The sequence below is a fragment of the Zingiber officinale genome, chromosome 1A, assembly GCF_018446385.1.
Source record: "Zingiber officinale cultivar Zhangliang chromosome 1A, Zo_v1.1, whole genome shotgun sequence".
In the NCBI taxonomy this organism is placed as follows: Eukaryota; Viridiplantae; Streptophyta; class Magnoliopsida; order Zingiberales; family Zingiberaceae; genus Zingiber; species Zingiber officinale.
Genome location: NC_055987.1, coordinates 164,241,576 through 164,266,624, shown reverse-complemented (window position 1 = coordinate 164,266,624; position 25,049 = coordinate 164,241,576). Strand labels below are relative to the sequence as shown.

The following is a 25,049-nucleotide window of genomic DNA, read 5'->3' as shown; positions in this document are numbered from 1 at the left end:
CCAGACTTCAAAGTGAGTCTGGAGATACGCCTCCATCCGACCCTTCCAATCTCCAAAATTATCTCCGGAGAAGAGCGGTGGGCGAGCAGTGTTGTAGCCTTCTTGATGGGTCATCTTAGAAAGACAATCTCGCAAAATAAACACAATAAAACTTGTTCCAAGACTTAGTATTGGATTAGTAGTGCGGGAGAGAAATAAAAATAGCAATTCAGGAATTGAGAAAAAAATAATAAAATATTATTAAAATAATATTAAAAAAAGATTACTACAAATTTTTGAAAATGTAATATTTTGTTAATTCCAACCAATGGTGAAAAGATGAAAATTAATTTTTCAAAAACAGTTTTAGAGGGAAAAAATGAAAGGCGTAAATCGTAAATCGACAAAGCATTTTTAACCTATATAAACGACAAAGCCACAAAAAATGCTTGAATGGTGGTTGCACCAATTCAAAGCGACCCCGCTCTGATACCAATTGATGGATCGAAAGCGCTAGAGGGGGGGGGTGAATAGCGCTCGTGGCTATTTCGTTTTTCGAAATCGTAATCGTACGTGAAACTAATAGAGTAATAAGCAGCGGAATAAAGACAGTCAAACACAGAGACACAGGGAATTACTTCGTTCGGAGCCTAAGGCGACTCCTACTCGAAGGCATGCGATCCTTGATCGCTTCCGGTGGGCAACAACTATAATATCGTAAATAAGTACACGGAAATAAGTATAACTGGAATTGAAATAATACCGACAACAAAATAATAACTGAAGCTTTAGGTCGTCGGCGACTGTAACAACACTTTAGAGTCGTTTCTTGAGCAGCACACAGCAGAAGGAAGGCTTGTTCAATTGTTCTTCTAAAGCTGCACCTCAACCCTCTTTTTATATGACATTCAGGGCGCCTGGATCCTTTCCGGGTGCCTGGAGTGTGACATGGCCAACCAACCAGGATGCTCCACGTGGCGAAGTCGCGCAGGGGATAAAACTTGGTCCCGGGCGCCCGGACCACCTTTTTCCAGCAGGTTCCTCACCTGCAAACAAAGGTTAGTCCGAGCAAAAATACCCTGCAAGACAGTGTTAGAATCTGATAAAACACAGTAAGTAATAACTGACAGTCTTCGGACTGTCCGAGTCTGACTTCGGATTTCCAACCGGAAACCCTAGGTCGACCCGACGCCTACTGTTCCCTCTACGGGGAACGCGTCCTCACCTACTCCCCTCAGGAGAGATTACCTGATGCCAGTCCGGTCCTCTAAACCGACTGGACTTTCCGCCTAGGGTTACCACCCCCTAGGACCTAGGGTTACCACCCCCTAGGGTTTTTCCTCCACCTAGGGTTACCGCCCCCTAGGACCTAAGGTTTCCGCCCCTTAGGGTTTTCCTCCACCTAGGGTTACCGCCCCCTAAGACCTAAGGTTGCCGCCCCTTAGGATTTTCCTCCACCTAGGGTTACCACCCCCTAGGACCTAAGGTTACCGCCCCTTAGGGTTTTCCTCCACCTAGGGTTACCACCCCCTAGGACCTAAGGTTACCGCCCCTTAGGGTTTTCCTCCACCTAGGGTTACCACCCCCTAGGACCTAGGGTTACCACCCCCTAGGGTTTTTACCTGCCTAGCCGCAGCTAGGACTTTTGCCTAAGTATCACTTAGGACTTTCCTGCAAGCTCCATGAACCTTGTTAGATAACACCATAGCTTAACTTTGAGCCCTTTGCCATAATCAAAACTCAGGTTCGATCATCTGGTGCTCACTACACCAACATCAACTTCATCAAGGTTGGGTTAACTACCCTCCAATTTGAGTTGATACTCTCTAACCCATCTAAGGTGTAGAGAATATACTCTTAGGAACCCAAAATATATTGGTGCTCCTTGAGTGTTCTAGATACTCACTGGGATAATTGCCATAAATACCTTTCTAATAACCTTTCTAGGCTTCTTAGAAGCCTTGGTCACACTTAACTCACTTAGGTCAACTCAAGGGATAGCTTCCCTTATGATCTTTTTGGTGACTTTCTTAGCCTTCTTAGAAGCCTTAGTTATATTGGTCTTGGTAAAAATACTTCTAGGGATAACTTTCCTTATATCTTTGACTTGACCCCTAGACCTAGGGTTGGTTCCATAGCTACACGGAACCCTATGATAAGAGGTCACATCCTTCTTAACCTTAGGTTTGTATCCCAAAGCTCTATGGCCATTGGATGACTATTGATGTCCTAAACCTATGTTTTGCTCATTTGACTCCTTAAGGATATTTTTCATTCTTTTTAGGATCTTTTCCAATTTATCAATCCTTGACCTCAAGGCTTGATTTTCTATCCTTAAATCCTTAGATTTTGATTTTTCATTTAGTCCTTGAGCATTTATTTTTCTAGGCGTAGATCTAAGATTCTTAGAATTTTTGCCTAGATTGTTACCTACGTTCCTAACCTTAAGTGAGGTAGTCTTGGCATGAAGAGCTACGTATTTTTATTTGATCCTATCATGCCTTCTATTTTCATGATAAATAGCATTGAAATGATATAAATTATTTCTAGCATGCTTTCTATCATTACTCAAAAGAATTGACTCAATAAATGATACCTTGGATTTCCTCTTAGAAGCTCCCCCTTGACTCGAGCTTCCTCCTTTGAGCTTGGTCGGTTTCTTCCCCTTTGGATATTGGCTATGGTAATGTCCATTTTGTTTGTACAAGAAGCACACAATGTGCTCATTGGCCTTGCGTGCCATGGGGCCGACATTCTTGGGCTTCTCCTTTTCTTTTGGTGCCACTTGGCCCTTTTTCTTGGCCAATTTGGGACACTTGCTCTTATAGTGTTCATGTTTCCTACACTCAAAACAAATGATAAGACTTTTATTATTTACAATTGAAATTATTATACCTTTGCTTGTAGGTGTAGCACATGATCCTCCATTTAATTTTTCTTGACTTGTGGAGGTGGCATACTCTTCCTCTCCATTTGACCCGGAAGTAGAAACTTCTTGCTTCGATGTCAATAAATGACGCTCCCCTCCAATCCTAGAGGTGCATGCCTCTTCATCTTCATCCTCTTACACATGAAACAAAGAGTATGATCCCTCTTTGCCTTTTTCGTTGCACTCCATTGAGGATGAGGCTTCTTGATCTTTTTCTTCCGATGTTGAGCATCTCTCAACTTCGGACTTCTCTTTTTCTTGATCCAATGAGTTGCCCTCTTTGGATTTGTCTTGATTTGGTGTAGTAGAGGGTTTTTCATGAATCTTTATCAATTTACTCCAAAGCTCCTTGGCATCTTCAAATTCTTCTATCTTGTTTGAGATGTCGCTAGGCAATAAATTGACCAAAAGCTTGGAAACTTTATCATTGACCTCATATCTTTGGACTTGCTCTTGACTCCATTTGCTCCTCTTGATGAGTTTTCCTTTTGAATCTCTTGGAGCTTGAAAACCTTCCATTAGAGCAAATCATTGCTCTATTTCCATCATAAGAAAATTTTTGATCATTGATTTCCAAGAATCGAAGCTCGTTGATGTGAATGGTGGAGGCATCCTTGTGTCATATCTAAGTTCATCTCGGAAATCCATTTTGAAGTTGAGCTCGGCTTGGTGAAGTCTTTGACTTGTTGAAATTTGGGGCTTCAACTTATTCAACCTCTAGCTCGTTGCCCTTCCAACGATGAGTTCGGTAAAGAGCGGCCTCACTTGGATACCACTTGTTAGGTCACTTCAGGAGCTAGAGGGGGGGGGTGAATTTCTTGTCATGCTCGTTTGCTTGCTTCATAAATGATGATGTTGCAGCGAAAAACCTCACAGCGAGCTCACAACACCGACACCAGGATTTACTTGGTATCCACCTTAAGAAGAGGTGACTAATCCAAGGATCCACACACACGAGCACTCTCCACTAAGAAAAACACTCCTTCTCGGAACAATCCGGATGTGGAGATACCTCGTACAAACTCACACAAGCATACAACTCGAAACAAGAAGTAAATGTAAACAATATAATAACTAACCTTTCTTGTTCGATCTCGTGTAGCTTGTCGATGCCTCTTGAATCTTGGAAGTGATGCAACACTTGTCCCTAATATGCTCCAAGAACTGGCAGAAGAATCGTGAGCTCGGTGGAGAAGATCTTCGTGTAAGCACTCATTTAAACTCACTGGCGCCTTTATATTTCGCGATCTAGGGTTGCTAATCGATTGGGCCTCCTCCCAATCGATTGCCAAGTCAGATCCCAGCGATCCCAACTATCAAAAACTTGTATCCTGTGCAACGGTTATATCCCAATCGATTGGGGAGGCTTGAATCAATTGACTGATCAATTCAGAGCACCTCTGTGCTCTCGCTGGAAAGGCCTTGAATCGATTGACCAATCAATTCAGGCTTCCTCGCATTCCTATGAGAAATTCATCCCCAATCGATTGGTTAATCGATTGGCGTGACCCAATCAATTGGGAACCTTTCTGTGCTCGCGAGAAGGTCTCCCTAATCGATCGGCTAATCGATTGGGCTGCTTTCACTCGCAGTACACTCCCAATCGATTAACTGATCAATTGAGCTTTAGTTCAATTGATCACCTGATCGATTGACCAACCCTAACTTACCTAACTTAGGTCTAGGATTTCCAAACTCAACATCCAATCAATTTTGACCTGTTGAGACTCCTCGATGCCTAGCATCCGGTCAACCTTGACCTATTGATACTTCTTCATCAAGTGTTCGGTCAATCCCTTATCACACTTGAACTTTTCTCCATGTGCTAAGCATCCAGTCGATCCTTTAAGCTACTTGGACTTCCAATCACCAGATGTCCGATCATCCTTGACTCAGTTGAATTTTCATTGCCTAGCTTCACTCACCAGGACATTCTTACTGCCTAGCTTCACTCACTAGGGCTTTCACCTGCCTTCACTTACTAGGATTTCTATCTGCCTAGCTTCACTTACTAGGTTTTTCACCTGACTTCACTTGCCATGTTTTTCTTACTACTTGGTTTTACTCACAAGACTTTTCTTTTGCCTGGCTTCACTCACCAGGGCCTTTACCTAGCTTCACTCACTAGGATTTTCCTTCTGTCTGACTTCACTTACCAGGACTTTTAACACCAAGTGTCCAGTCAACAATAACCTACTTGGATTTCCCACTTCTGCCTGTTGGTGCGGGAAGCATCCGACGATCGAACCCAAGTTTTGATAATGGCAAAGGAATCAAAGTTAAGCTTATTTGTGATCTAACATGTCTGATGGAGATTGCAGGAAAGTCCTAAGTGTTATTAGGCAAAAGTCCTAGCTGCGGTTAGGCAAGGTGAAAATCCTAAGGGGTGGTAACCTTAGGTCCTAGGTGGTGGTAACCCTAGGTGGAGGAAAACCCTAAGGGGCGGCAACCTTAGGTCCTAGGGGGTGGTAATCCTAGGTGGTGAAAATCCTAAAGAGGGGGGGGGGGGGGTAACCTTAGGTCCTAGGGGGTGGTAACCCTAGGTGGAGAAAAATCTTAGGGGCCGGTAACCCTAGGTCCTAGGGGGTGGTTGTAACGCCCGCCCTCCACCTGCTGGGTGGCGGGGTTACTTACGGGAAACATACATGCATATAAATCTATTTCTAAGTAGCGGAAGTATGTATTTGTATATTTTTAATTTCTTTTCTTTTAACCACAATAATTAACTATCTACACATTTATAGTCATGTGAGCATAATTTTCAACTTAAGAAGTATGATATCAATTTCTAACATAAGCTTGCATAAGTGCTAAGTAATCATGCAAAACATTAACATAAGTAAACATAGTTCATGTCAACATAAAATAACATAAGCAGGTCTCTTTTTTTTTTCTTAGCCGAGCCACCACCACACACATCTCTTGCCCCTCCTACTGCTCCTTTAGTTTATCCATCCTTTACCTTTATCTGTGGTACAAGGAAAGTAAGCTATAAGCACACAGGCTTAGTAAGATCCTTTCCTACTCACAAAAACCATATATCATAGCATAATCACATAAGCATGTAGCATGGAGACATAATCATCTAAACATCATATCATGTAAAAGAGCATCATAACATATCATATCATATCATAAAATAAAAGAGTATCAGGTCATACCATATCATATCATAACATAGCATCATGTCATATCATATCATAAAGGTATATGCAAATGTCTTTTGAAAACATGCGTCATGTCATGTGCAAGATGTCTTTTAAAAACATATCATATAATACTTAAACATAATCTCAACATGAGGGGAGCCCGGCTATGTACCATATAACATAAATGCGTGCAATCCCTAGGACGGGGTAGCTAGTCCTGAACCTACTAGGGAATTAGGCCCGTACTACGACCGTCGACCTAGGGGCGTACTAAGGAGCCCATCCCTTTTTACTAGGCCCGTTTCATAGACCATCGACCTAGGGGCGCTTAGGAGCCCATCCCTGGTACAAGCCATACAAAGTAAAATAGCATATCATGGTTCATGTCATAACATAGCATATCATATTTTTATCATATCATGAAGAGTGCTCTTAGTCTCAACTAATAGGGAAGCAACTCTTAGGCCTTTTACTTGTCATATCATAAAGCATGCATACTTGAGCATGTAGCACATCATAAGAGTCATCATCATGCATGGTTCATAAGCATACATAAATGAGCATATTACTTGTCATATCATAAAGCATGCATACTTGAGCATATAACACATCATAAGGGTCATTATCATACATGGTTCATAAGCATACATAAATGAGCATATTACTTGTCATATCATAAAGCATGTATACTTGAGCATATAACACATCATAAGAGTCATTATCATGCATGGTTCATAAGCATACATAAATAAGCATATAATATATCATAGGGAACATAATCATGCATGGAAAACATTAACTAGCATCTCCTAATTCATATCATAACATGTGAGACACATAGTAAAATCATAATTGGGTCTCTAACCCTAATTCCATGGAGGGCCGAAACATACAAGATATTGTCCTAGGTTACAAGCAACATAAAAGCATATGAACCCTAAACCAACTTCATAACACTTATCATAAAGGACCTTATGAGCATGTTTAGTTTATGTTCTAAGCTTCCTAGGTCTTTTAACTTGGTTATGGCCGAAACTTGAGGAGCATGAAACTAAGTTCTAAACAACATACAAGCATAAGAATATCAAGCTAACTTCATATCATATCCTAAGGAAATCATGAGCATGTTAGATTTGATTTTAAGCTTTCTTAGACCCTAAAACTCATCATGGCCGAAACCCTTAAACCCTAACGAGACATGTAGTCACGCTCCGCAAGTGTACGGAAATGTCGCAAGTAATATAAAAGATTATCGTATCCACAGGGACTGGAATAAGCACTAGAAATGTCTCAATGCGAATTAGCTAAACAACTATCCAATCGTTTCAAATGCAAAGTAAGGGTAAACAAATCTAATATTAAAGATCAACAAACAAGAGTTTAGTGTTTTGGGTTATGATAAAGGGAGATTCTAGGAGTTTCGGTTTCTTTGTAAGATTTCTTGAATGTAAATGGTTCACCAATTCTTTTCCCTCAATTGTCAAACACTTGTAGAAAGTTTCCGGTTCTCTCTTGCAATAGATAATCGGCTAAGGACTGAGAAATGTATCTAAATATGATCAATTAGATGTGAACCTACGTTGTCCTTACACAGAAGCGCACCTATCACTATGCCTTCCTCGGATATCAACATAGAAGCCCACAACTTATTAATCTATCAAGATACAAGAAACTAATCACAAAATCCATCCTACTCTCTTGAATATTCCTATTTCCTCTTCAAGATTATCTCTCAAACGTCCTTACACGGGCTTGCACCTGTCACGTGGATCCCTCGGATGATCGAGTGAGAGTTTATCTCTACAAAGTCCACAAGAAATCCAAACAATCAATCAAGAATGAGAATTAAGCACAAATCACCATTAATCATTCAAGATCTAATTGATACAAGCAAGACAATGTCATTGAAACAAGAAAATAACAAATCCATGAGAAATTACATCAATCCATCATACAAATACTCCCTTAATCCTAGAATACAAGATCTACTCCATGAATCGAGGAAGAAAACCCGAAGAAATAAATATTACAAGCATTTCTTAAATCCCCAATCCAAGAAACCAAGAAGAGGGGGAAAGAGAAAACTTATCTATAAAGAAAGCCTCGTCTTCGGATCCAATCCTCGCTCCCGAGTCGAAATCGTCAATAACTCCCTTAGAATCGCCCAGAAATCCTCCCAAGAATGGGAGGAAACCACCAAATTTTGCCTTCTCCCAAAAGGGGGAGAGATCCCCTTTCAATTCATGAAGGAAGGTTTAAATAGAGGAGGAAATCGGGCGCCACACGGTCCCACGACACGGCCGTGTGAGATTCACACGGCCATGTCCAGTTCCCTCTCTGCCAATGCTGCACGGCCGTGTGGTGTACACGGCCTAGGCCCTTCTGCTCTCTAGAAATGCTACACGGCCGTGTGGTGCACACGACCAACACCTGCTTGGTCTCTGGAAACCTCACACGGCTGTGTAGATCCACACGGCCATGTAAGGCTTCTGCTCTGATTTCTTCAAATCAAGACACGGCCGTGTGGGATTCACACGGCCATGTCCTCTTCCCTTCCTGTTAAGACTACACGGCCATGTGTGGAACACGGCCTTGATGCTCTCTCCCTTCAATTACTTCCAAGCTTGCCCGAGGACGCATAATCTTCACCAATTTCGACTCCTGTGTACAGAAAATGTACAAAAAGCAGAACTCCGAACCAAAAGAGTAAATATGCTAAAAGGAAAGCTGGAAGTATAAAAATGCATAGATCAAGCATGCTCAAAGTATGTAAATGTGCGTAAAAACATGCATAAAAGAGTATATAATCCACGCACATCACACCCCCAGACTTAAACCTTTGCTTGTCCTCAATCAAAATGCTGCAGTCTAAATTCATATGTCCTACAACACATTCATAAAACCTAGTGCACTTTCCTAATTCTATCAAAAAGTTTCATTAACAAGCATGATCATGAAAACAAGTAAAGTATGGTTCAAGCATAAGAATCTTGTGCACAGTGTAAAAGTAACTCAACACCCTTCAAGTTTCAATCCATGTCCTAGTCAAGTCGTCATCAAATTTGAATTCCTAATGTTTCCAGTGAAAGACAAGTAACCAGTGATAGGCACTTACTCACCATTCACTTGGTTCATATTTCTCAACTAACCCAAGGTCTCAAAGGTGTGCTCAATCTCAAGAGAAGCTAAGCGGTCATTTCCCCAGTAACCTAACTCGGTCTCAAAGGGGTGACTTGCTAGATTCCACTCATGACAACTATTTTTTATATCCTTTTTTTTTTATAAGTGTTTGCATTGTGCAAAACTTATTCACAAATGTACTTTTAGCACACATGTTGGGATATTTTGATTTTTCCAAATGAGCTTTAATGATTTGAGCCTCATCCAGTAACCAAAATGAAAGTTGAGAAATCACCATGGAAACCAAGTACTAAGCAAACAAGATGAATCATGACTATTTCAATGACATCAACTATTCAAGCATCAAGCACAAGTGTAGTGAAGATAAAATCCTTAAGGTTGAACCAAAACTAGAACTCATCACCATAAGATTCTTAGCTTATTAATGTTTCCCAAGATAGAAAAAAGAACTACACAAAGTTTACTACTAGCATCATTCGAACATCATGAATCAAGACAATAATCGTGCTAACAATTCACTTGAATCCAAGAAAGCATATAAGTAAAGATTTGATGTTCTCAAAAAAAATTTTTTTTTGCCATGATTATTTCAAAAACAAGCAAAATAAAGCAACAAGCAATGAAAATAAGAACCAACATAAAAAACTAGCAAAAAAAACTAAAAACTGAAAACCAAACTAAACAGTACATGACACCCCCCCAGACTTAAACTTTTCATCGTCCCGATGAAATCAATATGGTGGAGGAGGTGGAGGTGGACGAGGAAAAGGGGGTCTACGACGTGGTTGGCCAATAGGAAAATTAGGAAAACCTGGAATCTCACCCAAGGATCTATGATACTCATATAAAGCATCTACTTGTTGGCTAGTAAGTGTCATGCTTTGCATACAATCTCTCATCCTAGCCTGATCAGTATCATAATCCTGCACAAACTCAGCCACTTGACCTTGAAAATTCCTCGTAAACTGAAAATGATTTTGTACCTCCCTAAACTGATCATCAGATAAAGAGAAGCGACCCTCCAACATTTTTCGTTGGGCATCTTGCTTCTCATGAAGTGATTCTAGAGACGTACGAAAATCTGAAAAATGAAACCTAGACGATCCCGTGCCATATGCAAAAGAATGCCTAGCCGGCTCTATAAAACTAGAAGGCTGCGGGCGTCCAAATGACGAGGGCTCATGATGTGGCTCAGTGTCTCCAGGTATAGAAGGGTTATCCTCAAAATCTAACTCAGAAATTACCCAATTAGCTGGGTTAAGAATAGTAGTTCGTTCAGGAAAAGGAAGGGGTAAAGGAGAACCACTCCTCCTAGGAAACGCGAAACCATTCTCATCCCGAACGATCATTTTCATAGCAAGACATGCATCAATGCCAATCATGTCATTACCATGAATTATTTCCAACCCATCAACATCAAGATTTAAATTATAAGCTATTCGGGTAATCAAACCACCAAAAACAATTGATCCCAATGATGCCCTAGCAGATCTTAATAGGGTTTGAACAAAATGAAAACCAGAATCAAATTCAACCTTATAAAGCATAGCCCATAAAGCATAAAGCTCTATCTTTTTAACTACCCCATCACTCTCTCCCCTACCAAAAATAGTTTTACTCATGACTCTATGTAGATACCTAAAGATGAGGTTTTGCATATTAGAGGCCTTAGCTCTTGAAGGCTCATAAGGTTGATCTAACCCGGTTATTGCATTCCAAAAATGATTCCAATTAAACCTTGGATCAAACCTACGAGGGCTACCGGTGGTTAATCCAAAACAAGAATTGAAGTCACTAAATGTCCATAGAAATTCTTGATTCATTAGTCTAAATGAGATTTTTCCAAAATAATCATCTTCATTAGTAAAATGGACATCCACTGAACTTAAAAATTCCAAAACAAGACGAGGATATGTAGGCAAATGTGTGTACATAATATCACTCCAATCCAAAAACCCAATCATCAAATCTATATCTTCCCTAATTCCAAGCGTATCAAGAACAGTTGGGTCCATATATCTAGTACACACTATCTTTCTATTGACAAGAATTGCAAATCTAGTTACTTGATCATCATTTCTAAACACAATATTGAATTCATTGTCATTACCTTCGTTGCGTGAAGTCCTTTTGCCTTTTCCTTTCACTGGTTGTTTTCCTTTGTCCCTTGATGGCTCTTCCTCTTTGTCCCCACTGGATCCACCACCTCTTTTGCGAAGTTTCTTCAAAATGTTGGACATCTTGATGAGTTTAGATAGGGGAAGAATTATCTAGGGTTGGAAGAATGAAACACAAAGAACAAAACTTCAAAGAGCAAAGATCTTAGGTTAGGAGAATGAAAAGTGAGGAGGAGAATCCGGATCTAAGAGATCTTGAGAGATTAGAGAGGAGTTTTTAAGAGATTTGGAGAGAAAAAGATGTTTTGGAGAGTTGGGGGTGTGAAGGACACGACCAAGATCTGGCCGTGTGAGGTGGAAGGAAGACTTTAATAGCTCCTCTACACGGGCCGTGCAGATCTACACGGCCTCCCCCTCTTCCTTCACTGGTTTCCTCGCACGGCCGCGCAGATCAACACGGCCTCCCCCTCTTCCTTCACTGGATTCTTTACACGGCCGTGTTTGAGACACGGCCTAGACCCTTTTCTCCTCAGGAAATCCTACACGGCCGTGTCTGGATGACACGGCCCAAGCACTTCCCTTCTCTGCAACTTTCGCCCGGCCGTGTATAGCACACGGCCGGGCTCTGTTTTGCCCCTAACCTGAAAACAAAATCAAAAAAAAAAATGCATCAAACCAAAAGAAATTAAAATACAACTCAAAACTAACTAAAAGAACCCTTGGGTTGCCTCCCAAGAAGCGCTTGTTTAAGGTCTTTAGCTCGACCAAACTTGATCATTCACTTCTTTTCCTCGCCCTTGGAGGACAGATATACTTTTCATTTTTGTTGGGAGATCTTCTCCCAACATCTTCCACCACATTGTCTCCTTCGTTTGGTGGCCTTCCATGAGGATGGAAATTCTATTCCTCAAGTTTATAAATGCTTGTCCTGCTACAAGCACTTAAAAGAGACGAGACATGGTTAGAGATATTAGACAAATCATATTCCAACCTTTCCTTACCAATTACCAAAGAAAGCTTATGATTTTTGACATCAATTATAGCTCCAGCTGTAGCAAGGAAAGGTCTTCCTAATATGATAGGAATCCTAGGGTCCTCTTCCATGTCCAACACGACAAAATCTGTGGGAATAACATTCCCATCCACCTTTACTGGCACATCTTCTATAATACCCAAAGGGTACCTGCAGGAATGATCGGCAAGTTGAAGTGCCATAGTAGTAAGTTTAATGTTTTTGAGACCTAATTTATTACAAATTGAATAGGGAATGAGGCTAACACTTGCCCCCAAATCACAAAAAGCTTTTTCAAAAAATTCTTTTCCTATGCTGCAAGGAATATAAAAGCTCCCTGAGTCCTTTAGTTTTGGGGAAGTGTTCTCAAAAATAGCGCTACATTCCTCACTAAGCGCGATGGTCTCAACCTCTCCTCTTCTTCTCTTGTTTGACATGAGATCCTTCAAGAATTTGGAAAATCTAGGCATTTGAAGAATAGCATCAATAAGAGGTACCTCTACACAAATTTCCTTAACCTTTTCTAAAAACTTGCCAAATTCTTCATCTTTCTTGAGCATTGTAAGTCTCTGAGGAAAAGGGACAGCTTTGCTCTGATGGTTCAGTGGAAGAGTCTCTTCAACCTCAATGGTACTCTCCTCATTAGCTTGAATCTGATTTGGTATAAGAGGAGAGAGCTCTTCTTCTTTTTGTATCCCTTTTGGAGCAGTCACTTGGGGGTCTCCCAAGGTCCGTCCGCTCCTAAGCTCAATTCTATTGCAATGCTCCATAGGATTCACATCAGGTTTTCCTGGAAGTTGACCTGGCGCTCTGGATGATGAGGAAGCTAGTTGGGCAATTTGACTATCCTGGATCTTTTGATGCTTTTCAGAATTATCCATTCTCTGAATGAGCCTTGCTAAATCTTGCTTCATTTCATTCTGACTTGAGATAATTTCTTCAAGCATCTTTTCAATATTTGACTTTGGTAAGCCTTGAGAAGATGGATGTTGAAAATTTTGTTGCCCAGCTTGAAAATTTGGCCTTGCCCCCATAGATGGTCCTTGATCTTGATTATTTCTGTAAGAAAAATTGGGATGGCTCTTCCATCCAGGGTTATAAGTATTTGAGTATGGGTTGTTCTGCCTTTGATTGTAACTCATGATTGCATCACATTGTTCCAGTTGATTGATTTGTGCAGTGATAGCTCCCAATGGACATGAGTCATTTGAGTGCTCTGAACTCCCACATACTTCACAAGATGTACCAATAGCATTGTCCATATTAGCACTAGTCCCCATATTCTCAAATTTCTTTTTAAGAGCGTCCAATTTTGCAGACAAAAGAGTGACTGCATCTACATCAAACTTCCCTGATGCTTTAATTGTTGGGTTTACAGAAGAATAGCCACCACTTCTCTCATTTGCCCATTGATGATGATTTTGTGCTACACTGTCAATAATTTCTTCAGCTTCATCTAAACTTTTGTTCATAAGTGCCCCTCCAGCAGCTGAATCAAGGGACACTTTGGTATGATAGTTGATACAATTATAAAAAGTGTGCAACACTAACCATCTTTCCAACCCATGATGTGGGCATTGTCTGACCATACTATTATATCTATCCCATGCTTCAAAAAGATATTCTGAGTCAGTCTGCTTGAAGCTTGCAATTAAATTCCTCATATGAGCTGTTTTGCTTGGTGGATAGAATTTATCAAGAAATTGTTGCTCACACTGCTCCCAAGTGGTGATGCTATTAGGGGCTAAAGAATTTAGCCATTGCTTTGCCCTATCTCTTAAAGAAAACCCAAATAATAATAATCTAACTGCGTCTGAAGGAACTCCATTCATTTTCATGGTACCACATATTTCATAAAAGACCTCTAAGTGTTGATTTGGGTCTTCATGAGGTCCTCCACCAAATTGGTTCTGCTGCACCATAGATATAATTGCGGGTTTGATCTCAAAGTTATTAGCTTCCACTGAAGGTCTTGAAATACTAGATCGAAAACCTCTTGCATAAGGTGCTGCATAATCCTTGAGTGGTCTATTCGCCATGTTCAAATGTTCCTGTTCTTCAATTTGCCTTTGCAGAATTCTTCTTTTGTGGAAAGTTCTGTCAATCTCAGGGTCAAAAGGAAAGAATTTCCCTGCAAAGTTAGATCTTCGCATACACAAGAACAAGATGGCAAATGACAATTCAACAGAAAAAAAAAGAATCAAAAATGTAGAATTGAATTTGTAGAAAGAATTAACAAGAAGTAAAAGTTATACAAGAAAGTAAAAACAGAAATCTAATGATTAGTTACAACTATGCAATATGAAAGGAAAACAAATGTTATATTTAGTCTAACTCAATTGATAATTCCTAATGTTATAGCGCAGTCCCCGGCAACGGCGCCAAAAACTTGTCACGCTCCGCAAGTGTACGGAAATGTCGCAAGTAATATAAAAGATTATCGTATCCACAGGGACTGGAATAAGCACTAGAAATGTCTCAATGCGAATTAGCTAAACAACTATCCAATCGTTTCAAATGCAAAGTAAGGGTAAACAAATCTAATATTAAAGATCAACAAACAAGAGTTTAGTGTTTTGGGTTATGATAAAGGGAGATTCTAGGAGTTTCGGTTTCTTTGTAAGATTTCTTGAATGTAAATGGTTCACCAGTTCTTTTCCCTCAATTGTCAAACACTTGTAGAAAGTTGCCGGTTCTCTCTTGCAATAGATAATCGGCTAAGGACTGAGAAATGTATCTAAATATGATCAATTAGATGTGAACCTACGTTGTCCTTACACAGAAGCGCACCTATCACTATGCCTTCCTCGGATATCAACATAGAAGCCCACAACTTATTAATCTATCAAGATACAAGAAACTAATCACAAAATCCATCCTACTCTCTTGAATATTCCTATTTCTTCTTCAAGATTATCTCTCAAACGTCCTTACACGGGCTTGCACCTGTCACGTGGATCCCTCGGATGATCGAGTGAGAGTTTATCTCTACAAAGTCCACAAGAAATCCAAACAATCAATCAAGAATGAGAATTAAGCACAAATCACCATTAATCATTCAAGATCTAATTGATACAAGCAAGACAATGTCATTGAAACAAGAAAATGGCAAATCCATGAGAAATTACATCAATCCATCATACAAATACTCCCTTAATCCTAGAATACAAGATCTACTCCATGAATCGAGGAAGAAAACCCGAATAAATAAATATTACAAGCATTTCTTAAATCCCCAATCCAAGAAACCAAGAAGAGGGGGAAAGAGAAAACTTATCTATGAAGAAAGTCTCGTCTTCGGATCCAATCCTCGCTCCCGAGTCGAAATCGTCTAGAACTCCCTTAGAATCGCCCAGAAATCCTCCCAAGAATGGGAGGAAACCACCAAATCTTGCCTTCTCCCAAAAGGGGGAGAGATCCCCTTTCAATTCATGAAGGAAGGTTTAAATAGAGGAGGAAATCGGGCGCCACACGGTCCCACGACACGGCCGTGTGAGATTCACACGGCCATGTCCAGTTCCCTCTCTGCCAATGCTGCACGGCCGTGTGGTGTACACGGCCTAGGCCCTTCTGCTCTCTGGAAATGCTACACGGCCGTGTGGTACACACGGCCAACACCTGCTTGGTCTCTGGAAACCTCACACGGCTGTTTAGATCCACACGGCCATGTAAGGCTTCTGCTCTGATTTCTTCAAATCAAGACACGACCGTGTGGGATTCACACGGTCATGTCCTCTTCCCTTCCTGTTAAGACTACATGGCCATGTTTGGAACACGGCCTTGATGCTCTCTCCCTTCAATTACTTCCAAGCTTGCCCGAGGACGCATAATCTTCACCAATTTCGACTCCTGTGTACAGAAAATGCACAAAAAGCAGAACTCCGAACCAAAAGAGTAAATATGCTAAAAGAAAAGCTGGAAGTATAATAATGCATAGATCAAGCATGCTCAAAGTATGTAAATGTGCGTAAAAACATGCATAAAAGAGTATATAATCCACGCACATCACATGTATCTAGATTACAAGCAACATTCAAGCATGAGAACCCTAAGCTAGCTTCATATCATGTCATAAGGAAAGTCATGAAAATGTTAGACTAAGTTTTTAAGCTCTCCTAGGCCTTTAATCCCATCATGGCCAAAATCCTAAGGTGGAATACATCTAGGTTCCAAGCAACATACAAGCATGAAACACTAAGAAATCTTCATACCATTTCATAAGGAAAGTCATGAGCATGATAGCTTAAATTTTAAACACTTCTAGGTCTTCATTTCTATCATGGCCGAAACCCTAATTCCCTAAGATGGCATGCATTTAGGTTCCAATCAACATACAAGTGTGAAAACACTAAGTACTCTTCATACCATATCATAAAGCAAGTCATGAGCATGGTAGACTAAATTTTTAACCTCTCCTAGGCATTTATTTCCATCATGGCCGAAAGCTTTATGAACATGAATTTAAGTTCTAAGCAACATACAAGCATAAGAACACCAAACTAATCTCCTATCATAGGGTATATATCATAAGAACATAGTGAGCATGTTTAGTTTAGGTCTTAAACTTTCCTAGGTCTTTTATTCATACCTTGGCCGAAAGTTTAATAACATGAATCTAAGTTTTAAGTAAGCATACAAGCATAAGAATATTAACTAACCTCCTATCCTAGGGTACATATCATAAGAGCATAGTGAGCATTCTTAGTTAGGTATTAAACTTCTCTAAGTCTTTTATTCATGTCTTGGCCGAAAGTTTCAAGAAGTAACCCTAGATTTTTAAGCAATCTAACCTCGTGGAAGAACACATGAACTACTTGTACCACAGGTGAGGGAATACTTACAACTTCTTGCTTAGTTTTTTCTTAAAAGAAAGTACTCTCGTGAAGAGGAAGAAGAAGCATATCTTCATAGTTCTCCCTTTTTCTTCTCTTGCTTGTAAGGAGTAGATCTTGATGACTCCTTCTTGTGAATTAGTTTTCTTAGGAAGAAAACCTTAGCTTGGATTTCGGAAATAAGAGAGGGGAGAGCTTTAGGTCTCGGTGGAGGAGGAGGAAGGAGAAAGAAGGAGGAGGAAGAAGAAGGAGGAAGAAGTAGCCAAACTTTCTTTCCCTTCTCTTCTCTCATTCCTATTTATTCTCAATGAGGATGAAAAAAATGTCCCAATTCATCCTCTTGACTCCTCTATTCTCTCACCCTCTTGATTCCCACGAAAATAGCAACAAGGAAGGAGAAAAAAAAAGACAACTTGTCTTTGTCTTTTGCTTGCTTCTTCTCTTAACCAAGAGGAAGAGGAGGAAAGCTATTTGATTTTCTCTTGCTCCCTTACTTAATCATACTCTTACTTTTAACTTCAATTTCCATTCTTTGCTATTCATATATCATTCATGATTCTAGTGGTTATCATACACCAATTTAGCTTTATCTATTATGAGGGGTTCATGGTTCAAGCCTTAACTTTTTTTTTTTTTATTTCTTTTTGGTTTTATTTCCATTTCCCTTTTATTGTAAAAGAGAATACCCATATGTATAACTTAAATATTTCGTGGGTGTTACAGTACCCCATACCTCATAGAAAGTTCATCCTCGAACTTAGAATAGCTCCGGGTACTTCCGTTTCATATCGTCTTCTCGTTCCCAAGTGGCTTCTTCGAACCGTTGATTTTGCCACAGGACCTTTACTAAGGGTACTTCTTTGTTCCCTAGTCTTTTGATATCTCGATCTAATATATGAACCGTTCGGCTCTCATAACTTAGGTCCTCTTGCACTTGTACTATCTATGGTTCAATCACTTGGTCCGTGCTCGGAATACATTTCTTTAGCATCGAAACGTGGAACACGTTGTGGATAGCTGACATCTCCTGAGACAGCTCTATTTCGTAAGCTACCTTGGCAACTCTCTTCAGAACTTGATATGGTCCCACATAGCACGGGCTTAGCTTTCCCTTCTTTCCGAACCTCATTACTCCTTTCATAGGAGCTACTTTGAGAAATACTGAATCTCCGACACTGAATTCCAATGGCATTCGTCGCTTATCTGCATAATTCTTCTGTTGACTCTGAGCAGTTTCTATTCTTTGGCGGATGTTTTGTATAGCACGGGTGGTGTTGTCAATAAATTATGTTCGAAATCCCATTTCCTTCTTTTCACCACCTTCATACCAACATATAGGGGATCTACATTTCCTCCCGTACAAAGCCTCGTAGGGCGCTATTCCAATAGTAGTTTGGTAACTATTGTTGTAGGCGAATTCCGCTAAGCATAGATATCGGCACCAACTCCCCTTGAAGTCTAAGGCGCAAGCTCGTAACATGTCTTCTAGTAATTGGTTCACCCTTTCTGTTTGTCCGTCGGTTTGAGGGTGGAAGCAGTACTGAACAATTGAGTTGTTGGTATAGTTTCTTTTATTGCACTCATTGTAATATTCAATTGTATACTTTGCGATATTATAGTTATTGTCCACCGAAAAATGATCAATGATTGCGGGCCTTGGAGTAGGAGTCGCCCTAGGCTCCGAACCAAGTAAACCCTTGGTGTCTTTGTGTATGCTTATTTTGTTTATCATTTCCGCTGCTTTAACTTGAACATTTTACGAATACAAAATGTGTGAAAGCCATGAGTGCTATTCACCCCCCTCTAGCGCATCTCGATCCAACACTGCCAACCTTCTCGTTGGACTTATCCTTACCTAACCTCCAGTTAGGACTTTCCAAGTCAAGTATCCGATCAATCTTGACCTACTTGACTCTTTTTCTTGTCAACCTGGTCACCCTTGACCAATCTCTCAAATGGAAGATTCCTCCTGCAATCTCCATATATTGTCAAAACAATCTTCATATATTGTCAAACATCGAAACTCACACATAACGACTCAAGCTTGAGCCAATTCACGCTTAGTCATCCTAGTTAATCTTGACCTAGGGGAATTGCACCAACAAGCAAGACAACGATTTAGACACGACTAACTGACGTAAGATTCGAGCAGACGAGTGACCCAGACAACATTACCAAACAAGAAGAGAAATGATAGAAGAAGAAAGTACCAGTGGTGGAGAAAAAATGGACGCAAACCAAGAATATGTTGGTTGCTACTCGGAAAACCTAGAGGTTCCACTGTACAAAAATTTTGTACAAAGGTCTGAACCTTTTCCTAGCTACCATGTGTTCTTTTAAATTAAAATTTGGATCGCCTGTGGAACTTAACACGTTTGATCCAAAACTTAATCTATTCGTTCTTTTAGGTTTTGACTTGGGTCTCCTGCGGAACTTAACACGTTCGACCCAAATCACCTTAAGTTATTAATTTCATTAAATATTAATTTCCATAATCGGTTCCCAGTACTGACGTGGCGAGGCACATGGCCTTCTTGGATATGGGAGCAACCACCACCGACTAGACAAAACCTTTTATAGAAAGTTAATATTTAATTTCCTAAAATAACTTTAGGTTAACCGAAAAGAACAATCAAATCACAAGGAAAAGAAAAAACAAAAGAACACAACATCGAAAAACATATTCAAAATTCTAGAATCGTAAGCCTCTTGTATTTGGTATTATTTCCAAAAATAACTAGTATGATGCGGAAAGAAAAATTACTAGTTATACCTATTAGAAAGACCTCTTGATCTTCTACCGTATTCCTCTTCTAACCTCGGACGTTGTGTGGGCAACGATCTTCCGAGATGAGAAACCACCAACCACCTTCTTCTCCTCCTAGCTAGGTTCGGCCACAAAAAGCTTAACCAAGGATGAAGAACAAAATACCAACCAAGCTCCAAGATATGCTAGTTTTCTCTCCTTCTTCTTCTTCTTCTTCTTCTCCAAGTAGTATCCGGCTGCCACAAGAGCTCCAAGCCTTTGAGAGTTTCGGCCACCACAAAGAGGGAGAGAGGAAGAGGATGGCCGGCCACTCCAGGGAATAAAAGAGGGAGAGAAATAATAGAGGTTGTCTTGTGAAGGCACCCTCACCCCTTCTTTTATATTCCTTGGCCTAGGCAAATTAGGAAATTTAATTACAATAAAATTTCCTTAATTTCCTTGACATGATTTAATTGAGAAAAATAAAATAAAATTTCTCAATTTAATCTCTAATGGCCGGCCACATTAAAAGAGATAAATTAGACAAGTTTTAATCAACAATTAAAACTTCCTAATTTGTTTCCGGAAATTTTTAAAATTAAAATTTCTCTTTAAAAATCTCTTCATGGTTGATAAAAGGAAATTTCTATAATTTTAATTTTACAACATGTGAATAATTTTTAAAAAGAAAATAAAATATCTCACCAATCTACAAATAAGGAAAGAGATCTAATCTCTTTCTTTAATCTTTTGTAGATCTTTTACAAGAGAGATATTTTAATTTTAATTCTCTTTAATAAATTATATCTCCCACATAATAAAAATTAAAATTAAAATCCCTTTTTAAATTAATATGGCCGGCCCCTCTAGCTTGGGTTCAAGCTAGGGCCGGCCACCCCAATTTATACCTAGGTCGGCCCTAGTTTGGTTCCCAAGCTAGCTTGGCCGACCCCCTATTGGTGGGTATAGAAGGTGGGTATAAGTGGGTATAGTACTCTATAAATAAGAGGCTACGATAGGGACCGAGAGGAGAAATTGGTTTTAGTCTCTCGATAAAATTAAGCATCCCGTGTTCGCCCCGAACACACAACTTAATTTTATCAATAATAATTCATTCCACTAGAGAACTATTATTGAACTACCGCACCAATCCCAAATTACATTTTTTTTGGGCTCCTTCTTATTATGAGTGTGTTAGTCTCCCTGTGTTTAAGATATCGAATGCCCACTAATTAAGTGAGTTACTGACAACTCATTTAATTAATATCTTAGTCCAAGAGTAGTACCACTCAACTTTATCATCATGTCGGACTAAGTCCACCTACAGGGTTTAACATGACAATCCTTATGAGCTCCTCTTGAGGACATTATCAACCTAGTATCTCTTGGACACAGTTTCCTTCTATAATCAACAACACACACTATAAGTGATATCATTTCCCAATTTATCGGGCTTATTGATTCATCGAACTAAATCTCACCCATTGATAAATTAAAGAAATAAATATCAAATATATGTGCTTGTTATTATATTAGGATTAAGAGCACACACTTCCATAATAACCGAGGTCTTTATTTCTTTATAAAGTCAGTATAAAAGAAACGACCTCAAATGGTCCTACTCAATACACTCTGAGTGTACTAGTGTAATTATACAGTCAAGATAAACTGATACCTAATTATACTACGACCTTCTAATGATTTGTTCCTTTCCATTTTGGTCGCGAGCTACTGTTTATAATTTATAAGGTACTGATAACATTATCTTCTGCATGTGACACCACATACTATGTTATCTACAATATAAATTAATTGAACAACTACAACTAAATGTAGACAATTTGACCAAATATGATTCTTTATTCATAATGAATGTTTACAAAGCTTAGGCTTTCAGTATACACTCCAACAATCTCCCACTTATACTAATGACTAAGCTGTCATATCTTCTACCATACATCTGATTCTCATTCCCTCCACATGCCGATCAAAAGCTTTCGCCGGAAGGGCCTTAGTGAAAGGATCTGCCAGGTTATCCGCTGATGCAATCTTGGCGATGACAACTTCTCCTCGCTTCACGATATCTCGTATCAGGTGGTACTTGCGCTCTATATGTTTACTTGCCTTATGAGCTCGTGGTTCCTTCGAGTTTGCAACTGCACCGCTATTATCACAATAAATTGTGATGATTTTGGGCAAACCAGGAATCACATCTAAGTCCATTAGAAAGTTCCTGAGCCATACTGCTTCTTTAGCTGCCTCAGAGGCTACTACATACTCAGCTTCCATGGTTGAGTCCGATACGCATTTCTGCTTAACACTCCTCCATGAAATGGCTCCACCTCCTAAAGTAAACACGTAGCCTGATGTAGACTTACTATTGTCCCTATCTGATTGGAAATCTGAATCCGTGTAACCCACAGGGAGCAAATCGTCTGCTTGGTAAATTAGCATATAATATCTAGTCCTTCTCAGGTACTTTAATATATGCTTTACCGCAGTCCAATGTCCTTGTCCAGGGTTACTCTGATATCTGCTGACCATGCCCACGGCAAAACAAATATCAGGTCTCGTACATAGCATTGCATACATAAGGCTTCCTACAGCCGAGGCATAAGGAACTGCTTTCATGTCTTCTATCTCCTTTGATGTCTTAGGAGACATCTCTTTAGATAGAGCTATTCCATGCCTAAAAGGTAAGAAACCTTTTTTGGAATTCTGCATGCTAAAACGAGCAAGAATTGTATCTATATATGAAGCTTGGGACATACACAACATTCTTTTCTTGCGATCCCTTATTACTTTGATCCCAAGAATGTGTGCACACTCTCCTAAGTCCTTCATATCAAATTGTTTGGACAACCATACCCTTACGTCTGATAACACTTTGACATTGTTGCCAATTAACAAAATATCATCTACATATAGTACAAGAAATACCACCATGTTTCCGTTACACTTCTTATATACACAAAACTCATCCGGACTTTGAATAAATCCATATGACTGGATTACTTCATTAAACCGGATGTTCCAAGATCTTGAAGCTTGCTTCAATCCATAAATGGACCGATTGAGCTTACACACTAGATGCTCTTTGCCCTTTTCAATGAACCCTTCTGGTTGCTTCATATGGATGTTCTCTTCAAGACTTCCATTAAGGAAAGTTGTCTTGACATCCATTTGTAGGACCGATGCGGCCGGCTAGAAGGGGGGGTTGAATAGCCCTGAGTAAAACACAACCCTTTCTCGGACAATTAAGCTAACACTTGAAAAAGAATAGATTAAGCAGAAAATAAAGCATAAAAACGAGGCACCGGTTTTGACTTGGTTACAACCGGGGAGGTTGTTAATCCAAGGAAGATTGTTGCACTAAAAACTCCTTCAGGCGGAGAAGCCTCGTTTACAGCAGTGTAGGCACAAAAAGAAAGAAGCTAATCAAAGAAATGGAAGCACACAAGTGTTGTTTACAATTTCTGAACTGATGTAAAGCTTCTGGACCAAGGCTGTATTTATAGCCTTGGTCGGGGCGCCTGGAAAGGTTCCGGGCGCCCTGGGGGGATAAAATTTATCCCCCAACGTTCAGATCGAGATAATTCTCGATCTGGTCAACATTACTGTTCCGGGCGCCCGGAAGGGTTCCGGGCGCCCCGGATGGGTCCGGGCGCCCCGGTCAGTTCCGGGCGCCCCGGACCCGAAAGTCAACATAGTTGACTTTTTCATCCGGGATCGCTTCTCTGGTTCAGTCCCGCCGGTCCGGTTCTTCCGCTCCTTTTTGACCTCTCGAAAAGGGCTCACCCGAACCCAGCTTTTGGTCTTCTCGAGCAGGCTTTCCTCCGGCTTCTCGTCCCTCGGAATCACCGCGTGCTTCCTTCTCGTCCACCAACGTACTCATTCGCAGTCTTCGTCCCTCTGTCGCCGACCTTCTCGCTAGCTGCATCTCTTGCTTCCCTAGTAATCTTCCGCTCTGGCTTTCGTTTCGGAACCACCGCACGCTTCCTTCTCGTCTGCCGGTGTACTCTTCTGCAGCGCTTCATCCCTCGGACGCACCGCGTGCCGTCCTTCTCGCTAGCTACGTCTTCCACTCGAGTACCTGTGCTCCTAAGCTCCTGCACACTTAGACACAAGGTTAGAAACAAACAGGATCTAACTTAACTTGTTGATCACACCAAAATAACATTGGGATTCCAACAATCTCCCCCTTTTTGATGTGATCAACCCAAGTTAAGCTAGGGTTAAAATAGACATAAAATAAGTTAACTTAAATTGCAATTTAAGTGCAAAAAGATAGAAAAAAAATAAAATTAAATTCTATCTACCTCCCCCTAGACTTATACTTTCCCTTCTCCCCCTTTGATCACAAAAAAAATGGGGTTCCAAGAAAAATAATCTAAGGGTTAAAGACTTAGAAAATATAAAAAAAATCTAAGTTTTTAAGAAATTTAGAAAATTTTCTAAGTAATTAAAGCTGAGATTTCTAGTTTCAAAAAAAAGTTCTTAACTTAGGAAAAAATAATTTTTGAGAATATAAAAATAACAAAATTCTAAGTAGGTAAATTGAAATAAAATGTTTTGAATAACCTTTTTCAAGCACTAATTAATTCTTGTATTAATGCTTCATTAGTAAGTTAATTAAACATTTATTTCAATATTTTGGCTTCCAGGTCGTGGCGAGGCACTAGACCTTCTTGGTTATTGGAGCAACAACTACTTCCTTAGACAAAGCCTCATAAAGAAATTCTTTATTTAATTTTCTCACTTAAAGCGCTAATTTTACTTTTAAAATTAATTTAAGCATGATTTAGGAACCCAATATAGGTTCCAACCTACTGGATTAACTAAAAAGTTTTTAGGGACATATTTTCTAGAGATATTTTTAATTTGTCCCTGGTGATATCTATAATACCAATTCAAATTATTGAACCTTCTAAAATTGGTTTTAGATGAGCAAGCAGAGTTTTTCAAATTTTCTACTTGAAAAATTAAATTTTGAATTTCTAATTTTAATTTTTCATTTTCTAAATTTGATTTATCTAGCATTTCTAACGGACAAGATGTAGCTAATATTGCTTTTAAATTTTTATTTTCATTTTCTAATTTGCAGCAATCTTTTGTTAAAATTTTAATGAATTTAAACATTTTAT

The 25,049-nt window shown here is 39.7% G+C and overlaps 1 non-coding gene across 1 annotated transcript; it reads left to right on the top strand.

Annotated features, from left to right (window-relative positions):
* Window positions 1-13,887: 13,887 nt before the first annotated feature.
* On the top strand, window positions 13,888-13,993 carry LOC122039249. Its single transcript, XR_006128114.1, has one exon. It is a non-coding gene; the product is annotated as a small nucleolar RNA R71 (small nucleolar RNA).
* The last annotated feature ends 11,056 nt before the right edge of the window (window positions 13,994-25,049 follow it).